At 42.0% G+C, this 22831-nt stretch overlaps 1 long non-coding RNA gene across 2 annotated transcripts in view; it reads right to left on the bottom strand.

Annotated features, from left to right (window-relative positions):
• Positions 1-4579: 4579 nt before the first annotated feature.
• The window catches only part of LOC120530381, a 194509-nt gene continuing 176257 nt past the window's right edge, over positions 4580-22831 (bottom strand). For both annotated transcript variants that reach the window (XR_005633955.1, XR_005633954.1), the window contains one exon: positions 4580-5767. This is a non-coding gene — a long non-coding RNA (uncharacterized LOC120530381). The remainder of the gene's footprint in view (positions 5768-22831) is intronic.

Raw genomic sequence — 22831 nt, forward strand, 5'->3', positions numbered from 1 at the left:
TCAAGCACTGTTCAGTTTTTGTGAAATTCTCAAAACTTTTGGCCATGACTGTATAACTGGCTTTATGGATTTATCTTTGCCATTGTGGTTTTGTATGAAGTCTTTGCTCCACTAAAGAATATTGATGAGTTACTGCAGAGTTTCCATAAAATGGAAGAACCATTGAAATATCAATTTTCTTTTTTTGCAGAATAAATGTTACTTTGTATTTCATCCACTAGATGGCAGCAGAATACTATCTCAAGAAATATGCAGTGTTTAACACTGTAAAGCTGATCATTACATGTCACCCCAAGTGTGACTCGGCTCAACTGAATTCAAAGGAGAATTGCGAGCCTGAATCACACTTGGGAATAATACCAAGTAGGTTAAGTATGTTCTGTAAATTCAAATAACTTTTATTACAACTTATTGATTAAAAATCTTCCAGCATTTCACACATATCTAAATGTTTTAAATACCATTTAAAATCAAATGTAAAACAAGTATGGTACTGTAATAGAGTCAAGAAGCTAAGTTGCATTGAGTATTTATTTGGCATTTTAGTGTTGCTGTCCAACAGCGCAAAGAATCAGGGTTTACTAGATAGCCTGGTAATTGTTTATATGGCATTTACACATTTTCCAAACGGCCAGGATTTTCTCTCGTTGCTGTGTATACTCAAGTCTGTTTAAAATAAACCAGGATTAAAGAATAAATTGAATGCACAATTTAACAAGAGTTACAAATATTTTTATTTCTCAGTCCCAATGAAATGAAATATAGGAAAATGTACGTTAGAAGACTGATGAGAAAAACTTACTTAATTTCTATGGTTGGTGCTTCCAAGTATACAGTATTAGAAAAGATGGTCTCATGGTGACAGCTGTTTAAAATTTCACAGCCATTGTTTTTTAATTGTTCTTTTCAAATGATACTGTGTTTAATTTAGAAGTGTTATTTACTACTTTAGAAGCAATTGGATGACATGTAATGCCAAACCTTTTACAGGTATAGTGGGAAGAACACATTCAGTGATTTAATAAAAGTGCATCAATCCATTATCCAACCCGCTATATCCTAACACAGGGTCACGGGGGTCTACTGGAGCCAATCCCAGCCAACACAGGGCACAAGGCAGGAACAAATCATGGGCAGAGCGCCAACACACTGCAGGTCTCCTTACTGCGAGGCAGCAGCGCTTCCACTGTGTCACGGTGCCGCCCTTAATAAAAGTCTCCAATGAGAAATAGATGTTTGCTAGCTCAGTTTTGCTGGTAGGCTGGTCCCACCTTTCAAGTTGCTTCTGTTTCAAACAGAAATCAGGGTGCTAAGATGTCTGTGAAGTCTTCGGCACTGATGGGCTTTCAACAGCTTGCAATCTCAGCATGAACATCATGGCTGTCTGCAGTTTATAAGCATTTTTTTTATTCACTTTATGAATTTTAACGCCAATTATGCTTTATGTCTTCCTGGCAAAGTATAGTAATTGCTAAACCTTCATAAAAACAAATAATGAGGACGTGGCAGTACTACCTAGTTCCTGCCTGAATCAATTGTTGCCCTTCTCCAGTTTCCATAGTTACCACTAAATGCAGATATATTTATGAAAAACAAAAAAAAGAATATATACAACAAATTTGCATAATCTATCAGTCTTTTTGCACACATCGGTATTCCCTCCATGTATGTACTGCACATATAAAGTTATCCTTGTTAGGATTTAGTATAAGTTATGCAGTAGAGTTTTTTATGTAATTAAACATAAATTGAAAAGTCAAACAAGTTTTTTGAAGACTCATTCAACTCAATTATGCAGCATATTAATTTATTCATATAATTTTATTTTGGAGTTCCTGTGCATATACCTACTTAAAATCTTTCTTTTATGTTAAATTTATTTTCATCCTTTGCAATTTTTACATTCAAACCCTCTTATCTAACACATTTTGCCTTAATAAAACTACTTTTAAAAGTAGCTAAAACATTTGTCAAATTTAATGATGAGCTAATTTTATTTTTTCACTTTGCTGTCCTTTTCCAAATGAATTTTCTGTTCTCATTTCATTGTTGATATCATATGTCATACATCTGTAACATCTACTGTATTTTTCTTCATAATGCCCTTGGATATTTTTAAGGTTTACATTTTTCAGTAGCTCTCCTACTGCTACTCGTTAATCAACATCCTACAACTTTGAGGATTGAAGACAATTGCATAAATACTTTTGAATGCATATTTTATATAATTGTACTATATAATTGACTAATAATCTAGAAAATACACTTAGCTTGCAAAACCAATAGTCAGGTGCGAAGCAATAAAATTGAAAACCAGGTTTTGTATGTAAGTTGAGCCAAAAAGTAAGATGACCGACAAAGTCAAGTAGACAGAAAAGTGTTTATAATCAGAGGTCAAAATAATATATAGAAAATAACACTAGAAATGTTTGTCGTGAATTCACAAAATGGACAAACCAAGAAGAAGATTGCACTGACACTTTATATTATCACAACACTTCCCGTGCAGCCCATCAATTTCAAGGTTTCTAAAAAGAAAAAATATAACCAAAATGGTAATCTGGGAGACTGTTATCCATTTTCAACTCACATTTTCAAACACATTTAACTTAAAAATAAATATATCCATAGGATCCACTGACCTCTAAAACCCCCAGAATGATACTTAGACCATTTTTGAGGTCAAGGAAAACCAATAAAAATGAAAAACAAATGTCAAACCTTCACATATATGTAGCATGCTATGTATCATTTTGTGTGTATCTTTTGTTGGTATTGTTTTATTGTCAGCTGTTCAGAAAAGACATTCAAATAAGATTTGTTTTCTTTAATATACACATGAAGATAAACTTGATTTCACTTCACTTGACCAACCCAGCATTGGACCATTCACATTCTAGCAAAATTATGAAAACTGCTCTATAAAGCAAAATGCCCAGTGAGGAGATGGATGGTGGTAGTCCTTATTCTTGAATGTGGTTTGTATGCTTTTTCTTTGTCTATTACCTTTCAGCCCCAGAGATGTGTTGATCCACATTTTCCACTCATCTACAGTTAAAACTTCCAATGCAACTCAGAGTCCTGCCACGTGCAAAAGTTCGCTGACGACACTGCTATCATGGGCTGCATCAGGAGTGGGCAGGAGGAGGAGTATAGGAACCTAATCAAGGACTTTGTTAAATGGTGCGACTTACCACTTACACCTGAACAACAGCAAAATCAAGGAGTTGGTGGTGGATTTTAGGAGACCCAGGCCCCTCCTGGATCCCGTGATTATCAGAGGTGACTGTGTGCAGAGGGTACAGACCTATAAATACCTGGGAGTGCAACTGGATGATAAATTGGACTGGACTGCCAATACTGATGCTCTGTGCAAGAGAGATAAGATGCTGCAGATGTTCTATCAGACAGTTGTGGCAAGTGCCCTCTTCTACGCGGTGGTGTGCTAGGGGAGGCAGAATAAAGAAGAAGGATGCCTCATGCCTGGACAAACTGGTGAGGAAGGCAGGCTCTATTGTAGGCATGAAGCTGGACAATTTGACATCCGTGGCAGAGCAACGGGCGCTGAGCAGCCTCCTGACAATCATGGAGAATCCACTGCATCCACTAAACAGTATCATCTCCAGACAGAGGAGCACCTTCAGCAACAGACTGCTGTCACTGTCCTGCTCCACTGAAAGACTGAGGAGATCATTCCTCCCCCAAACTATGTGACTCTTCAATTCCACCCTTTGTTAACATTAACATACAAAGTTATTGTCTGTTTTACCTGCATTTTTAGCACTCTTTAATGTAATATTGTTTTTTATCAGTATGCTGCTGCTGGAGTTTGTGAATTTCCTCTTGGGATTAATAAGTATCTATCTATCTATCTATCTATCTATCTATCTATCTATCTATCTATCTATCTATCTATCTATCTATCTATCTATCTATCTATCTATCTATATTCATACTGAACTTTGCCATTTAATTTGTAAACTTACTACATTTAATCTCTGCAGCATGAGGTCCAGAGCAGGAAGTTAAACTTGCACATCCTCGTCATGTGGGAATAGGACAGCACTAGACTGAGAAAACCCCTTCAGATATATGCTGAAAGTGTCTCTTGGAACTCTGGGACAGCAACTTACTACACTGCTACATATCTTTAATTGTATATTACCATTTAGTTAAATAATATGATAAAAATGATAAAAAATCTGCATATTGCATATACAGTACATGTAACGTACAGTATGTCTATGACTATTTTTGTGCTCATGTGGAACAGTGTTTGGTCTTATATGTTTTGTTTTAATAATATTACACTTGGTTAAAATGTTTTGACTTCTTGCCTGAATTTTATCATGTGCTTGCTTGTGCCTTACATCGAGTTACCCAAATGATTCTCTGAGTTGTTGCCATATAATTTTGCTTCCTGCTCTATTTACTACAGTTTGCGCATTTTGAAATATTTCTGCTGAGTAGGATATTTGTCTTGCTATTTGTTTTTAATATTTTTTGCCTTTTTCCATCATTTTGAAAATTTTCACTGACTTTTAACATTGAGTTTGCCAGTGAACATCCATGCCTGGACACGTGCCTTCTTGAGCAGGGGCAAATTTACAAATTCTGCAGGGGATCAAATAATTATTTCCTCCACCATATTATCATGGAAGTCATCTCACTTTTCACATTGTTTTCATTTTTTAATTTGTAATGTATGGCAGTGTTCCATGGTTTAAAAACCAACTTTCACTAATGTACAATTATTTCAAGTGTTCAATTGCTGAGATATGTCATTATGGTCTGTACCAGTTTTTATTAATTTATCAGTTTCTTGCCTTTAGAATGAATAACGTAAGAGATCCAGCACAGGTTTTTGCCCACTATATACTAGCAGAAATGTGTTTAGAAATAAGAAGGGAGATGGGAAAAATTCAACCCATCTTGCCACAGCCAGATACAGTTTATTTCTAGTGCTTAACACATTTGTATGAGCTGAACTGTTTACTGTGGTGATCATTCCTGATAACGAATTTTCATACTATGTCTAATTTTCAATTAATGCCACAGCACATTGTATAAACATTATTATTTCTCATCATATATTTTACAATGTTTGTTAATTTTGCACATTACTTTTTAATAATATAACAGTATTTTTATGCTCATTATTTTGGTTTGCCAGAATGTTTATTTCTTTTTTCAGTACTGGGGTGCATCCTTAAGATTGACTATATAGGGTTAAGTTAGCAAGCAGGTCCTTTTTATCTCCTTTTATTCAAGTTCAGAGAGGGATATCTAAGCATTTTTGCACCATGTACTACTTCTAGTTAAGTATTCATTTTACAATTGTAATGAAAATAACGACTCTAGGAATCACAAAGAAAAGTTGGGGAATGTCCCTGTATAATGTCCATCAGACAAAGTGAAAAAAAGAGCGAAAAATTATCAAAAACAAGAGCAATTGACCATGGAGTAATGAATACAGGGAGTTGTTATAGAAAATGGTGGCAGGAAATGACATCAAATGCATGAATCTGAAATTATGTCATCATTGAGGGTCAGAAGTGACATCATCCTGGATGGCCAGAAGTGACACCATTTTGGATGGCCAGAAGTAACATTACTTCGGGAACCAGAAGTGATGTCATATGAGAGAGCTGGAAGTGACGTCATCTTTGGAGAGCCGTAAGTGACATCATTGATGGATTTCAGAGTTGGGTGGAAGCCATTTTGGGTGACCGGAAGTATTGTGGGTAATTGTTTGTGTTCTTTGATTCTGTTGAAGGAGAGAGAGAGGCATCAGTACATACAATCAACCCTTCATCCCTTGTAATATCACTACCTTAGGGCTTGTTGGCTGCCTCCTTAGCTCATGTGTATGACACAGTGAAATCAAAGTGACCCATATAATAATAATATTATACTAATAATATTTCTTTATCCTAATAAACATGATTATAATAATCAAACATGGTAGCACAGTGATTAACAGTGATGGTTCATAGCCTCAACTGGGCCTTGAATAATGGAATAGTGTCTAACTATGTAGAGTGCGCTTGCCCTCCTGATGTCTGCCTGTGACTTTCTCCAAGTCCTCCATTTTATTTCCTAGATTCCAGAGAAATGTGTGGCCAGTTAATTAGTGGATCTAAACTGGTCTAGATTTGATTTGTGCATGATAACGTCTTGAGATTTGCACATAGTCCTTGGCAAGTTTTCTTGGTGTGCCAAGCTCTAATGGAATAGGCATCAGATCCCCAAGACTTCAAACAAGATAACTGAGTTAGAAAATTGTTGGATAGATACTCTTAAAGAATATGTAAAAGATTTTGAGACAGCAGACTCTAGCTAAACAAATAATTCAGATGCATAGACTGGACTTCTGTCATTTCTATATTTCTTGTATTGGAAATCAGTTCAGGGATAGCAATTTTAAGTTTGCATTTTAATGTTTTTAGTGTGAGTGTTTTTTATAATTTACAGGCATTTCTCTGTAAATTTGACATAAATGTACTGTATAAAATTATCAGTTGTAGTGGTAGTAGATCGGCACATGTACAAAGTACAGGCCTTTATGGTCTAAAATTACTACATAAAGTGTTACATTTTCAGTATACAAAAAAAATATATGGCATATGAAGTATGTGGCATTAAGTAAAGTTTGCTGGAAAAACTGATGTGTCCAATTTAAAATAGCTAACAAATAGTAAATTATGATCATGATGTTTTGCAGAGGAAAAGGAATCTAACACCAGATTTTTCTCTCCAATACTCGTGGATTATCTATGGAAGACTCACAGAGCCCTACAAGGTCCCGAGAACAAAGCCCAATCAGAATTATATTTTGCTGTCATACAGAGAGGGGTTACATGACACACTAATATTGTTGATGGCTCTGGAACTTACTATCCCAAGAAAATAAGTACACTGGGGAATATTGTCATGTTGCACAGGGGTTCCCCAATCAACTATTGGACAATAATGGGTTCTTTCATAATGGTTTTGGTACCTTTTAGATATAGGGAAGTACAGACTACCTAAGTAATGCCTTTAAATGTTATCTGGAGTTCAGGAGTGCAACAGCCTGTCAGTGAGAGCTCTAGGCACAGACCCTGAGTAAGTTTCTACATAGGATACATAACCCTGGGAGTGATCTCAGACTGATGGTATATATCAAGCCCTGTTGTAGTAGAGAGCAGAAACAGAGGCAAAAGCTGGTGAGGGGAAGAGAGTTGAGTGTGTAGCAAATGGAGTGTGTTTAACAGGAGAGAGTTAAGGAGAAAGCATTGTATCTTATGGACCAGTATAGGTAGAGCAGGCTGGTGCCTTTTATAAAATCCATTTTTTAAAATAAGGATTGTGAATTTTTATATATCAAGTTTATGGATTGGCTTTCTCTTGTTGATTAAGCCTTAATATTTATAATGTTTATTAACTAATTTTTTGTCATTGTTTTTACAATCACACCAAATAAACGGAACACAGGCACAACTTACCTGCTCTACTGTACAAGCTGCATCTCTATTATAATTTCTGAATTGCTTAGTTATGCACATTGCCCTTTGCCAATTATTTAAGTAGACACAAGATAATTCAAAATAATTGATAGCAGCCTTAAAAGAGGTGGTTACATTTGGAATTAACAGCAACTGTCCTGACTGTTCACAGCAGAGATCAGCTTATTTGTATCTCTTTATGATTAAGCACCCTACAGAAGAAACTGCAATGCATGGAGGCTTTTTCGTTGATAGCTGGATCAATATTACCAACAAGGATGTGAAATATGTGATAATAAAGCACTTGTCTACTGAAAATAGGTTGGAATTAACTGCAACATTAACTTTACCAATAAGACATTTATTGAGATAACAAATGAGGTCTAATTCACAGCTTTAAACATTTATCATGATACTTAGTACAATCAGGAATTAGTTGTTTTATACATGCTAAAAAAAATCCCTGTTATGTTTGCCTAAAACCAATTATATAATTTCAATCCATCTGTTGTTGCATTTCCTGTACCTTGTAATTCCATTATTATTGTCATTCTAGTTATAAAATATGTTTAAAAAATAAATTACATTCCAGTGAAATGAGTTTTATTTGAAATATCTTCCATTAAATTGCTCAAATCACTCAACTGGTGCTCTGCAGTAATTTGTAGACATGTAGACACTGTAAACAGAGAACTGGCATAATTCATATTAACTACCCATCTATCTATTTTCTGAGCAGACTATTTCAGAATAAAGGAATACTCCACCCATATATAATATACCAGGAATGGTGAATACACTTGACTTGAGCATTCATAGTTTTCATACTCTTTCTCTGTACGTTTAGCATTCAGTTGTTCAGAGGTTGATGCTCTTGCTGCTTTCTGAGTAGCTCTTCTTTACTCCACCCTAGCAGCCCGCTTTTTCTCTTCTTTCATTTGCATCTCTTTGCAATTGACCATGGAGTAATGAATACAGGGAGTTATTATAGAAAATGGTGGCAGGAAATGATCCAAACAGGAAATGACATCAAATGCATGAGATTAAGAGAGATTAAAACTGATTAAGTAAGTATTTGTGTTACAATTACTGTTTTATTTTTCATTTTTCATTTAAGCTGGTATTTGAGGTAGATTGAAGACTTAAGGATTGATTTAAGATATGAAGAGGTAGGGGAAGTGATGGCGAAGGCGGTAGGGATGAAAATGACGCCCGTACGCATGCACCATCCTGCTGGCCGCTGCTGAGAGATGATTCTACAATATAAAATAAAATAGAAATAAAAAGAGGAATAATCTTGGAGGTCAATCATCACCCCAAAAGCAGGTAGTAGATGTCACGTAGTATATGTGTACCAAATTTCAGGTAAATAGTTCAAATGGTTTGTGAGTTGAAGGTGATTTAAAATCCTGGACAGACAAGCGAACAGCCATAGTAGTGTATTATATATAAAGATATATATTTTTATGTGTTACTTACCCCATGTAGTTTGCAATAATGTCCAAGAAAAAAAATGAATCTCATGAATCTATCATGCAGAACAAGAGAAAAACGTTTATGCTGTATTAAAACCCAATGGTTACCAGTTCTGTACAACAGCAAACAATGTGAAAAATGTCCATAAGATGTATGCTTACAATGTGCAAAACATGCATTTTTTGCTAAAATATTATTAATAGTTACTTCTGGACAGTCTGGAATACATCATAAACAGAAAAAAGAATTCCCATAATACTGTGCTTTAAGAAATTCAGACACTCCAGAATCAATGTTCCCTGACATGCTATGAAGCTTGGAACACATGAAATGTATTAATTTAAAACTGTAATGAGATATCAATAATTGCTAATTATAGCAAACACTCACATTAAAACAGACATCTGATGTAGTATTTTGCTGGTAATAATTGAAAGCAAAAGAAAAAAAATTTCTACTTAGTTGAACGTAAACTAAAATGCACTGTTAACATTTATGTTCAAATGATATCCTTCCCTGAACCTTAAAGAGAAAAGTGAACACAAAAATAAAGTAGAAAAGGATAACTATGAGAGATAAATGAGCCCCTGATTTTGTTTAGCATGTTGAAAAAAAGACTAGTTAATGACTGGTCTGGGAGCTCAACCTCTGCCCGATGGAGAGTTTATTGACCAGCAGTGTCAGGCACTGTCAGGCACTTTAACAATATCAACCTGCAGAAAGTCATATATTTTATTTCTGTTTTTGTTGTGTCTCTCAAGTTGTAGTTTTGGGGATATACAGTATCACCCTCTGCTAGTCGTTAACTCCTCTTACCCTTAAAAGACAGAAAATACTCAATACTGACAATTATTTCACTTTAGCTGAATTTATATTGCTCAGTTTGAAGCTGGAGCTAGAAAGTATGGCATCAAAAGGAAGACATGGGTGGATGGGTAGTTAATGTGAACTGTGCCAGTTCACTGTTTAGACTAACTACACTGAAATGGAGCTTAGTAAAACTCATGTCTACAAATTACTGCAGAGTACCAATTGTATCGTCTAAGCCAATCTTCACTTTTATGGTTGATACCACCTATTGTTAACCCCATTTTAAGAGCAAAGCCATTCTTAAGCAGAGATTATTTATTATAGCAGCAGAGGCTTTAGAAGATCTTTACATGAGACCAGACAGTAGGAAGCATGTAGACAGGGTCAAATAAAACATTTGGAGTCTGTGTAGAGTCTGTAAATTCCTCTTGAAACTAGGAGTTTATATTTATTGGATACTGCAATTGTTCTTCTTCATCCGTATATTGTGTGTGAAGAAATGAGAATGAATTATGATGAAGTATTCAACCTACCCTAGTGTTGGCAACCAATGCTGTCAGGACAGACTCTGGAATCCAATGACTCTATACATTGGTATAGCATGTTTAGATGATGGATGGATATTTTTCCACAGGCCAGATGAGTACTTTCACTAGGAAGGGGATAATGGAAGCTTCAGGATGGGAAAAAGACATTTTTGGTGCAAACATGGAGAGTGCTTGAGAACACAGAAGGCTATCATGCCTTGCCCATTGTCTTGCAACTTTTGAAGTGAACATGATATTTGAAAATGCTCTGGATTGGTTTCTATAGTGTGGAAGATTAAGAGGTAACTGAGGTGTTAGGTCACAATAGCATTTTCAGGATAAAAATATTTAAATGTATGTAAAGTTAAGATAATTTTAAAAAGAATGAAATAAAAATGTATTAAATATTAAAATAGTTAATATAAAGAGTAGTAAACAGTAAACAAAAAAATAATAATCAATATTTGGTGATTAATTATTTTGTTCCAACCCAGTTGCTTAATTAGAAAACAATCCTTGCCAATAATTACATTTCATGGCTTGTTAATGCTTTAACTCTGCTATGTTAAGTCATTCTCATATCCTAATTTTTTTTTCCATTCTAAGGATATCATCCAAATACTTTGAAGTGTAAAACGGATAGGTAATTCTTAATCCTTCACTTTTTTCTCTTCTCTTTCCTTCCAAGTATTTAATTAAACCAAATAGTGCATGATAAATACACACAGGTGTAAAGGGTAACAAGCAAAATGGATAACTGCTGGTTTCTTTTGTCATTTGCGACTTATTGCTAATAAGGAGCAATTAAAAATCGAGAATGCAGCTGTTTAAGACTTAAATAAGCAATAAGGGTTCAAAATCTTAATGAGGGGGGAGACAACTAAAATGAAGCAGAAGTGTTTCTAGAGCAATAAGTGATTCTTTATAAGCAATTGGTTTGGAACAAAAACCTGCAGCCACTGCGGCCCTCAAGGAATGACTTTGCCCACCCCTGGTTTAGATATTCCCTGGCAGTCTTGGTGATGTTGAGATCAGGGCTCTGTTGAAGTCATACAATCTGTTGCAGAACTTTATTTTCTCTTTTTTTGCTGAAGATAGTTCTTTATGACCTTGGTTTATGTATTTGGGGTGAATGTCTTATTGAAGACTGAAACTGGGGCTGATCAGACTCTTACTTGGTGACACAGCATGATGGGTAAGAATCTGCTAGTATTTGTCATCATTGGGGGTTTCATTAACCTTCACTTTTCACGGTTGGCTGCAGGTTCTCATCCATGTAGTGCTTTCCCACTTTTCTAAGAAACAAAAACCGTTTCCTGTCCTGTTCATCTCAGTTCTTGTGTTTTTGTGCACAGGTCAGTTTCTTGGCTTTGTTTCCACTTATGAACAATGGCGTTTTGGCTGTAACACCTCCAAGAAGACTGCTTATGATAAAACTTCTCCAGCTAGCTGGGTATACATGGATTCCAATGACTTCTGTGAGTCCACAACAGATGGCAATGCGGATTTAATTTTACATTCAACAGGGCATGAGTTTGATATATCTCTCATCTGTTGCAGTCAGTTTCTGTGGCCAGTTACTGAAAATCTGGTCTTCAGCCTTGCCAGTTTGCTTGTGCTTCTTCAGAAGAGCTTGGACAGCACTTAACGCAACTCTTGTCTACCACAATATTTCTGTTTGGGATAGATCTTTCTGATGCAAGAAGAACACTTTTGTGTCTTACTAATGTGATGTTGCCATGGTGTAAGAATTGACAATAAGAAGTTTAAACTGTGACCTTTGCCACACCCTCACCTTTTAGTTTGGTTGTCTTTCCCCATTTGTTTGTTATTTTTACACCTGTTTCTATCTTAGCAAATTAGTTTGTATCAAAAACTCTTTATGTCACTGATAAGGAGCTCCTGCTTTTTATCTTTGTTAAATCATGCCCTGGACTATACACCTAAAAGTCATTAAGTGTAACAATAATTTTCTGGAAAAGGAAACATCTGAAATGTGCATTTTCCTACTCACACAGTAATCTGGAATATCTATCTATTGTCAGGGATGCAGGGGCGACGACCCGGCCCGGACGCCCTGAAGGACCGGAAGAGGGTCTATGCCCACCCTGGATCACGTGGGGGCCGCCACAATGGTTGCATTGGGGGCCAAGGGTAGAGGGCTTGGAAGCCCAACCCTGTAGGGGCCCGTGGTCACTGCCAGGGGGCGCCCCGATGCCTTTGGAGCCGTGGACCTCAGCGCTTCCGCCACACCAGGAAGTGCTGGGGGTAAAAGAAGAAGGGACACCCGGAGAGCTTCCGGGAGTACAGCCGGCACTTCCGCCACACAGGGGCGTGTTGGTGGGTGATTGCCGGAATTCACCTGGAGCACATCCTAATAAAAGGGGCCGCCTCCCTTCATTCGAGGCTGGAGTCGTAAATAAACGTGTGGTGGTGGAATTAGAACATGTCTGCCTGTCTGTGTCCGGGCCACGTTCACTCTATCTATCTATCTATCTATCTATCTATCTATCTATCTATCTATCTATCTATCTATCTATCTATCAGTGGTGGCTGCTAGCTTTTGAAACAAGGGAAGCTCATATTAGGCCTTCATCATAAAATTCATTATGTTATTTGTATGTAAATTCTGCCCTCCATTCCTTTTGCAGAAAATGGTCTGTGACCCTGTCGTACCAATTGGCCGTCTTTTCCAGGGACTTAACCAGTTTCCTCTCAATGGCCAGGAGAGCAAGGTTGCTCAAACGATCTTGGCCCATCGTGTTGCGGGTGTATGACTTGACTCGTTTTAAACAGGAGAAGCTCCTCTCTACACCTGCTGATGTAGCGCCAATTCTTGCCACTAACGACAACAGCTTGTATAGCTGAGGCATTGCACTATCCAACTTTTTTTCTTTAAACAAACCAAGAAATCACACAGCTTACCCCTGGCTCCCCTGTAAGTCATGATCTGAATATAGTACTTGAAGTTCAGATCTCAGTCCCTGAGTCAAAAGAAATGGCCATAACTTTTCAGCACACTTTCAAATGCCCCCTCTGGAAACACTTGTCTCATTTCATCAAATTTCCCTGGATTGACTAATTCTAAGAAGCTCATGCTTTCCAAATTTGAAAAACGCTGATAAATCTGCTCCATGAGATTGTCTAGGATGGCCATGTATAAATTTCTGTAGCGGTCCTGGGTCTCGAGGGTCTGATGTGAGATTTGCTGCTTTTGCATAAACTGCTTGATAAACCTTCTCTGACCTCTTCTCCTTGACAAAAGCAAGGAGAGACCCAATTCATTTTTTGCAGTAAAGAACATCCATAGCCTTTTGCTGGACAATATCAAAGACAACATGACATGCAAGGCAAGCATGGGAGGCAGCTAAAGGGCTCGAGTGAAGGCAGTTCTAAGGCATGCCGGGATGTGGCAGAGTGCACTAACTCTCTTTCTCACTTCCCTGTAGACCAAACACGGGAGGCTCCACCTGGCTCTCTTGACATCACTTCTGGGACCGAATGAATGGAAACAGACCTTACCAGCTCCGGCCCCCCTGATGTCACATCCGGGCCTGATTCAATGAATAATGAACACATGCCCGACCCTTATGAACTCACTTCCTGTCTTCCCCTTTAAAAGCCTACCCTTTTCCCTTCTCCCGCAGTCTGGTTTTGGACTCCATTGTATGCACTTCAGTGCTAGTTGCTTTAAAAAACGACTTTTTGCAGCCAGGATACCAAATTATACAGTATGGGTGGCTGCCCCAACCCTTTATCTGTCTTTGTCTCGTTTTGTGACAGTGTACAACATGAACACAAACTCAAAATCCTCCAGTTTCATTATGAAGCCTTTGGCAGCATCTAATTTGTGATCATCCATGCTCTCATCCTGGGTAATCTTGTCAAAAGTCTGCAGGAGGCCATCATAATTGTTTGCCACAGTGCTCACTATCTGTGATGTGAAATTCCATCAAGTAGGAGCGTTTCTGGGCAATCTTGAAGACCCTGCACACTAAAGAAAAGACATCCTTTTTGTGGACTTTGGAAAAAATGTGGTGAACCCAGAGAGAGATGCAAAAAATATTCTTGACTCAGGCAAGCATTTAGCACCCTGGGACAACACCAGGTTCAGTCTGTATGAATAGCAATGCACAAACACTGCACTAGGGGCTATTACTTTAACTTTGGCCTGTAGGCCATTGAGAGGTGAAGCAAAGACAGCAGCCCCATCGTAGGTTTGTGCCACAAGTTTTTCTCTAAAACTGTAGCCCTGCATGTTCTCGTTTAAAACTTCAAACACAGACTGAGCATCTCGACCCCCTGACACATCCAAAAATCTAATGAAGCACTCTTGAATTTTACCTGCACTATCCACATATCTAACAATGACAGACAGTTGGGCATGGTAAGATATGTCAGTTGCTTCATCCACCTGCCATGCAAAAAAGGAGCAGTCTGAATTTCACCTTTTATATGATCAGAAACAGTGGCTGCGAGAGCAGAGATCAAGTCATTTTGGATTAAGTGAGACATACCAGAAAACACAGCTGATGACTGAAATTGTGTGGCCAAGACAGAGTGATATTTAGCTAATGTTTCTGTAAATTCCCTGTAATTCCCCTTATTTGCTGATTCACTACTCTCATCATGCCAACTGAATGCCAGCTCCTGACAGCCAAGCAAGGAAGTCACATCAATTAGACGGTTTAGGAAGGCCCTGTTTTTTTTTACTGTTTCATTTTGTTTTGCCACCTGAATGCGAACACCTTTATTGATTTTATGTTAAACCCTGACCCTGCCCAGACAACTTAACCTTGCACATGAACTCACATGTTCTTTGCACTTTTCATGCCTTTTGTATGCCCTGTCAAAGTTACCCAGATCCCCAAAACCCACGTTTGACCAAACACATCCCATTCCCTGAGAAGGTTTCGTCAAGAGGCATGGCCAACAGTACATTTTCTTTGTCACAGCACTTCCAGTCAGCCAGTTCACCTTGTCATACCAGGAGAGCTGAAAAGACCTGTTATTTTTTCCTGATTTTTGCACCAGATCAATCTTGGGCGTTGGTCTGCCCTGCTGTTTAATTCTGAGTCTCTCCTCGTAAGGAAGACTACTAAATGGTGTCACGCACGCGCGAGTAGGAGGCCGCGGACGGATTCGAGCGCACCTGGGAACGTGTTCGCCGGCAGGGAATGACGGGGTACTAACTTTCTCCCTCTGCTTCCTCATAGGAAAAAAGACCTCCCTCCGCCATAGCTGACGGCTGACCGCAGTACTGCACTTCCGCCCTTCCTCCGCCATCTTGCCCTGACGTCATCCTTCCCATCCTCCCTCACGGTCCTTCCCAGCATTCTTCCACTTCCGGCTCCTCCCCTATAAAATGGCCGCGGACGCCACGGTTCGGCGTCACGCTTATGAACGCATTTTTGTTTATAATTTTGACCTGTTTATTTGATTGTGGAATCCAGACAATATACGGGGCCGGAGAACCCCAAACCTCTTTGCTGTCTCCTGCTCCATCTTTTACATTGGTGTAGTCGGCAGGATTTAAGAGTCCTCGAAATGACGGAGGGACAGGACCTCAATACCGTGCTGCAGACAATGAGTGCCCAACTCCAGGCCCTGCAGCAGGCGCAAGCCAACACTACCCGGGAGTTAGAGGCCACGAAGGCCAGGCTGGCCGAGGCGCAACGCAACAGGCAAGAGCCGCCCAAACCAAAGCCTCTCCCGCTGGTAGCTATGACCGAGGCGGACGATGTAGAATCCTACCTCGGGATATTTGAAAGGACGGCCACCCGGAACGAGTGGCAGCGGTCCAGTGGGCGCCCATTCTGGCGCCCTACCTCAAGGGACCCGCGCAGCGGCCTACTATGACCTCCCAGAGGAAGAGGCCGCGGACTACGACCTCTTGAAACCAGAGATCTTGGCCCGCTACGGCATAACGCCGGGCCAGCAGGCGGTAGAGTGGCGGAACTGGCAGTTCTCCCCGGAAAAGCCTGCCCGTGCCCAGGCGTTCGAGTTCTGGGGCAAAATGGGGCGCTGGCTACGGCCGGAAGGACCCCAGGCTCGGAGAGTCGTGGAGCAGGTGGCCTGTGAGGGCCTGGTGAACGCTATGCCAAATTCCCTCGCCCAGCAGGTCCGGCGCCAACCCTATAAAGATATGCCAGGTCTACTGGAAGTTCTTGAGCGACAGCTCGCGGTCCTCCGACTTGGGGAGGCAGAACGGTCCGCCCGTGGGAACCGACAGGGACGGGTGGCCAACCCCGAGCCTGCTCGACGTGCTGCGGAAGCGCCACCAAGACCTAAAGACAAACCGGGTCCGCCGCGCTGTTACAAGTGCGGTGAGCCCGGCCACCTGCTGCCAGCCTGTCCTTTAAACATCGCGGCGGAGCCGATGGACTGCACCTTGGCGTTCACCGAAAGGTACTGTACCCCGCCGCACCCCTTGGCGACTCCAAACACGGGAGTGGTTTTATTGAATGGGCACATGGTGATGGCTTTGTTTGACTCCGGCAGCAACATAACCATTGTGGCTCGCCGTTATGTGTTACCGCGACAGTGGCTGACCCGGCATTTGCAGGTCACTTGCGTGCATGGAGGGACCAAGTCTTATCGTTCCGCACAATGTTATATTACCTGGAAGGGGGACCCAGTCAAACTGACGGTCGCTGTGTTGCCCGAACCCCCCTATCCGGTGATATTGGGACATGACTGGTCGAAAAGAACATGCGGTAAAACACTTACCACTCCCGGGGCCTCGCTGGATCTAGTAATGAGGGGCAAGGCGCCCCTCCCGCGTCTCCACGCCGTGCTCTGGGGCACGCCCTAATGGTGTTGGCACTTCGGGCGATGTTTCCTCCGCGACGGGCCCTGTCCCGGACGACTTCCCCGGGGAAGGGACAAGCCAGGGGACACTCCCGGTGCCCAGAACACAAGACCCTCTTGGTAGTTTGGATCACCAGTTTCGGTCCACGCCGGCCTCATTCAAGAGGGAGCAGTGGAATGACGATTCTCTGCGGGCTGCCCGGAATGCCGTGGTTTCACCTAACAGCTCACAGGCTGACGGTTCCTCACCACGCGAACCCTTCTTTGTCCTTGAGAATGATGTGGTGTATCGGGTCGCGACCCACGAGGGCGAGGTGCGGAAGTTGTTGCTAGTGCCGCGTACCTTCCGGCGGGAGGTATGCGAGCTAGCTCACGCCCACCTCCTAGGCGCCCATCTCGGCGCCGAGAAAACTCTGGAGAGGATTAAGCTCCGGTTTTACTGGCCTGGGATTAATGAGGAGGTCCGGCGTTTCTGCCAGTCCTGTCCGGACTGTCAGATTCGCCAGATTCCTAGGAGGGACCGCGCTCCTCTTGTCCCTATTCCCCTCATTGATGTCCCTTTTGACAGAATAGGGGTCAACCTAGTAGGACCCTTGGAGCCCTCTACCCGTGGCTACAAATATATATTAGTCATGGTGGATTACGCCACCCGGTATCCAGAGGCGGTTCCCCTGCGCTCCGCTAATACTAAAACCATCGCACGGGAGTTAGTTAATGTGGTTTCCAGAGTGGGTATACCCAAGGAAGTCCTTACGGACCAGGGTACACCCTTCACCTCGGATACGTTCAGGGAAGTGGCCAGATTACTGAGAATAAAGCACCTGAGAGCGTCTGTCTATCACCCCCAGACTGATGGGCTGGTAGAGCGGTTTAATCAGACGCTTAAGCAGATGCTTCGCAAGGTAGTCAGCGCGGACGGTAGGGACCAGCTTCTCTCGCTCGTGCTTTTTGCTTATCGGGAGGTACCTCAGGCCTCCACAGGCTTCTCCCCATTCGAACTTTTATATGGACGACAACCCCGAGGAATTTTGGACATACTAAAAGAGGGCTGGGAGGCGGAGCCCCTTCCCTCCTCCAACATATTGGAGTACGTAGCGCAACTGCGTGACCAGCTCACAAAAATCAGGCCCCTCCTAAAAGAACACGTGACTCGTGCTCAAGCAGCGCAAGCCCGGTGTTACAACCGGAACTCCGTCCTCAGGGAGTTCCGCCCTGGGGACCGAGTTATGGTGCTCGTTCCTACCTCCCACTCCAAATTGCTCGCTCACTGGCAAGGACCTTACGAGGTTAAGGAGAGAAAGGGCCTCGTCGACTATCTGGTGAAACAACCCAATCGTCGACCGAGTGAGAGGATCTATTATGTCAACTTGTTGAAACCTTGGAAAGAAAGGGAGGAGCTTCCCGACTCCCATAGGTCACTCTCCCTTTTTATGAGTGCAACTGCCCTTAACCTCGGCGAAGAGCTAACCCCCAGGCAGCGGCAGGAGTTAACCCAAACACTCCGCGCCATCCCCGAAGTAGTGAGCGAATCACCTGGCCGGACCTCGCTGATTGCCCATGACATTGTCACGGACCCCGGGGTGATCGTCCGGGAGAGGCCCTATAGACTCCCGGAGGCAAAACGCGCGGAGGTAGAACTAGAGGTGCAACGAATAGAGGAAAGCCATAGCCCCTGGTCCAGCCCTATCGTCCTCGTGTCCAAGCCCGACGGCTCCTGGAGATTTTGCAATGACTTTAGACTTCTGAACCAAGTCTCCAAATTCGATGCCTATCCAATGCCCCGCATTGATGACCTCCTTGAGAGGCTGGGTACGGCTCGATATTTGACTACGCTTGACATGACTAAAGGGTATTGGTAAATTCCCTTAACGGCATCTGCGAAAGAAAAAACAGCCTTTAGCACCCCTAGCGGGCACTGGCAATACAAGGTTCTCCCATTTGGAGTGCACGGGGCCCCGGCGACTTTCCAACGTCTGGTAGATTGAGTGCTGAAGCCCCACCAGTACTATAGTGCCGCCTACCTGGATGACGTCGTCATCTATTCCGGCACCTGGGAGGAACATCTATTGCAGGTATCGGCTGTCCTCAGAACACTAGCTGGAGCCGGCCTCCGCATCAATCCACGGAAATGTTTTTTTGGCTTAAAGGAGGCCAAATATTTAGGCTATCTAGTGGGACGGGGACAGGTGCGACCCCAGTGCTCAAAGATTAAAGACATCTTGGAATGGCCCCGTCCGAATACCAAGAGGCAGGTGCAGGCTTTCTTGGGGCTAGCGGGTTACTACCGCCGGTTTGTTCCCCGTTTCTCCGAAAGAGCAGCACCCTTGACTGATTTGACAAAGAAGGGTACTCCCCTGTATGTGGTGTGGACCGACAAGGCGGAACACGCATTCAGTGACCTAAAGAAGGCCCTAACGTTGGCACCTGTGTTGAGGTCGCCCGATTTCGGGCTCCCTTTTGTTCTCCAGACCGACGCTTCGGACACAGGCCTGGGTGCCGTGTTGAGCCAAAGCGTCGATGGTGTCGAGCACCCTGTAATGTATCTAAGCCGGAAACTGATGGACAGGGAGACCCGGTACGCGGCAGTGGAGAGGGAAGCCTTGGCCATTAAGTGGGCAGTGACCCATCTCCGTTACTACCTGCTGGGTCGCGAATTCACTCTGGTGACTGATCACGCTGCTCTTCAGTGGATGTCTCTGCACAAGGAGTCGAATCCGCGGGTCACCAGATGGTTTCTGGACTTGCAACCATATAAGTTCGCTGTCACTTATCGGCGAGGCACCCTACAGGCCAATGCCAATGCCCTCTCTCGGGTTCACGACCTCTCGGTTAGGTCCGCCCGACCTGACGGTTCTGGGCTAAGGGGGGGGGAATCATGTCACGCACGCGCGAGTAGGAGGCCGCGGATGGGTTCGAGCGCACCTGGGAACGTGTTCGCCGGCAGGGAATGGCAGGGTACTAACTTTCTCCCTCTGCTTCCTCATAGGAAAAAAGACCTCCCTCCGCCATAGCTGACGGCTGACCGCAGTACGGCACTTCCGCCCTTCCTCCGCCATCTTGCCCTGACGTCATCCTTCCCGTCCTCCCTCACGGTCCTTCCCAGCATTCTTCCACTTCCGGCTCCTCCCCTATAAAATGGCTGCGGACGCCACGGTTCGGCGTCACGCTTATGAACGCATTTTTGTTTATAATTTTGACCTGTTTATTTGATTGTGGAATCCAGACAATATACAGGGCCGGAGAACCCCAAACCTCTTTGCTGTCTCCTGCTCCATCTTTTACAATGGTTTTGCCAAAAGCAGGTCAACAATATTAGCACTGTCTGCCATTATGCACAGCTTGCTAGCTGGCTAGTTTCCCCTTCCACGAGCTACTTTAATTATATGAACAAACTAACTTTACAATGCTGAAACAAGGAGCAAAGTCAAGAACGCTATAAAATGTTTTTTTTTTTTTACTATTTAAAGAATGATTTGGACAAACAAAAATGGTTTATATCACTAGCAAACAATTCAGAGTGCAGCAGTTTGTCGTACGACTTCACCTGCAAATCCGCATGGGACTGAACTCGAATCTCTGTAGTGCTGATGTATACTTAGACATGCTGTCAATCAAAAAAAGGGTTCCGCCCTTTAAACAGCTCCTCCAATCATCATGCAGCAGCCTAGCGTCCTGGCCTGCCCACTGTTCCATTCACTCCCAGAGAAGCTGAGCTTCCCTGGAAGTGACGGTTTTGGTGCATTTATCCAATTACTGACCAGCTTTTCTGCAGTGAAATAAGCTCCTCTGTGCTTGCCTATAGAGCTCCAGTGAAGCTGGGCTTCAGGAGGGTTTAACGCGCTGTGCTGCACGGAAATGTATGATAAGAAAATCGCGTCAAACAATCTACAATAAATACCTGATTCTGAACGAACTAGTCATGAAGTTGAATGCATTCTAGCGTACTTTTATTAAAACCAATATAAATATGACAGTGCATATATGAGCATTTATTTTCTGACATAGTAGAGGAAGCGGAGCTTCCCTTGTAGTCTTAGAGCAGTCACCACTGCTGTCTATCTATCTATCTATCTATCTATCTATCTATCTATCTATCTATCTATCTATCTAGGGGTTTAAAAATTTGTTTGGTTAAATAATTCATAATTTTGTTTAATTTTAGTCAAAGCAGAAAATACATTAATGGATTCTTTAGTAAAACAACTGCGTAATAAAATAGGTTTTTTTTTTATCAGTTTTGAATTAATTGCTCCTTTTGTTTTGAGTGTGGTACAGTATGTGCAAGATAGTATGAAAGTAATGCTACCTGTAGGGTGCTGTTCTTGGCCTTGTTTAACATTTAATGATGCTCCAGTTGTTCCTAAGACATTCTAAAGGGATATCAGCATTCAGCATCTACACAGAAATCTGAGATTTGGAAAAAGTAAAATAGCCTAAAGCATTCACATTCATACTAACAAAAGTTAAATGCAAGATTTTTTTGTCTTCAGCCCATCGATTTTAAGAATTTCCTTTTCTGCCCTATAGCTATGTCATAGAGTATATCCATCCATCCATTTTCTAACCCGCTGAATCCGAATACAGGGTCACGGGGGTCTGCTGGAGCCAATCCCAGCCAACACAGGGCACAAGGCAGGAACCAATCCTGGGCAGGGTGCCAACCCACCGCAGGACACACACCAACACACCCACACACCAAGCACACACTAGGGCCAATTTAGAATCGCCAAACCACCTAACCTGCATGTCTTTGGATTGTGGGAGGAAACCGGAGCGCCCGGAGGAAACCCACGCAGACACGGGAGAACATGCAAACTCCACGCAGGGAGGACCCGGAAGCGAACCCGGGTCTCCTAACTGCGAGCAGCAGCGCTACCACTGCGCCACCGTGCCGCCCCATAGAGTATATTTCAAGAATAAACAGTCATCAGACAGAATTATGTAATTCTTTATTTAAAAATAATATAAAAATAAACGACTAAAGACTTTTATAAGCTGAACAATAAAGGTAAGACTGATACTATTCAAAAACACTGTTTAATAGAAGAATGTAAATGTCAGGTAATCTTACAGGATGAAAGTGGCAGCAATGACGAATTTTCAAAAACCTGTAAAAAAGGCACTCTATGTACACATTTAAAGTGCAAAGTAAAAGAAAACCAAAACGATATTCAAGCTATGTTCAAGGCCTACCTTCTAATTACCCACATTAAGTGCCTTTCTGTAATTGTTAAAACAGCAAGACCAGCATTTCTCCTTCAGCTAGGCCTTTAATGCATACAGTATGTGTGTAAAGGCCTTAAATCTCTGAATGTTCCTTTACCTAATTCACATACATATACTGTAAAATCCAACTTAACCTGACAAGCACTGGTAAACTAAAACAACATTTTTACACCTGGAGCTGCACAGTATTTTGCCAAGGTTAAACAATGGAGGAGATAAGTGGATCACAAAACTGGGAAAAGAAAAACATAAATATCAAGGCCCAAAATGAAAACAAATCAAAGTCAAGCCACATGCAAATAATCTAGCCACCTGGTAATCTTTTACCCCCTTCTAATCAGACACTAAAAGTTTTCATTCATTACACAGACATCAGGACTAGCATAAGTCACTCATTTGCCTATCACATGATAGGGTGCTATCACTAACAACAATATGGGACCACCCAAACACAAAATGGCAATGGAGTGGCATCACCAAAATGTAAAAACTGTG

Source organism: Polypterus senegalus, chromosome 5 (genome assembly GCF_016835505.1).
Source record: "Polypterus senegalus isolate Bchr_013 chromosome 5, ASM1683550v1, whole genome shotgun sequence".
Lineage (NCBI taxonomy): Eukaryota > Metazoa > Chordata > Cladistia > Polypteriformes > Polypteridae > Polypterus > Polypterus senegalus.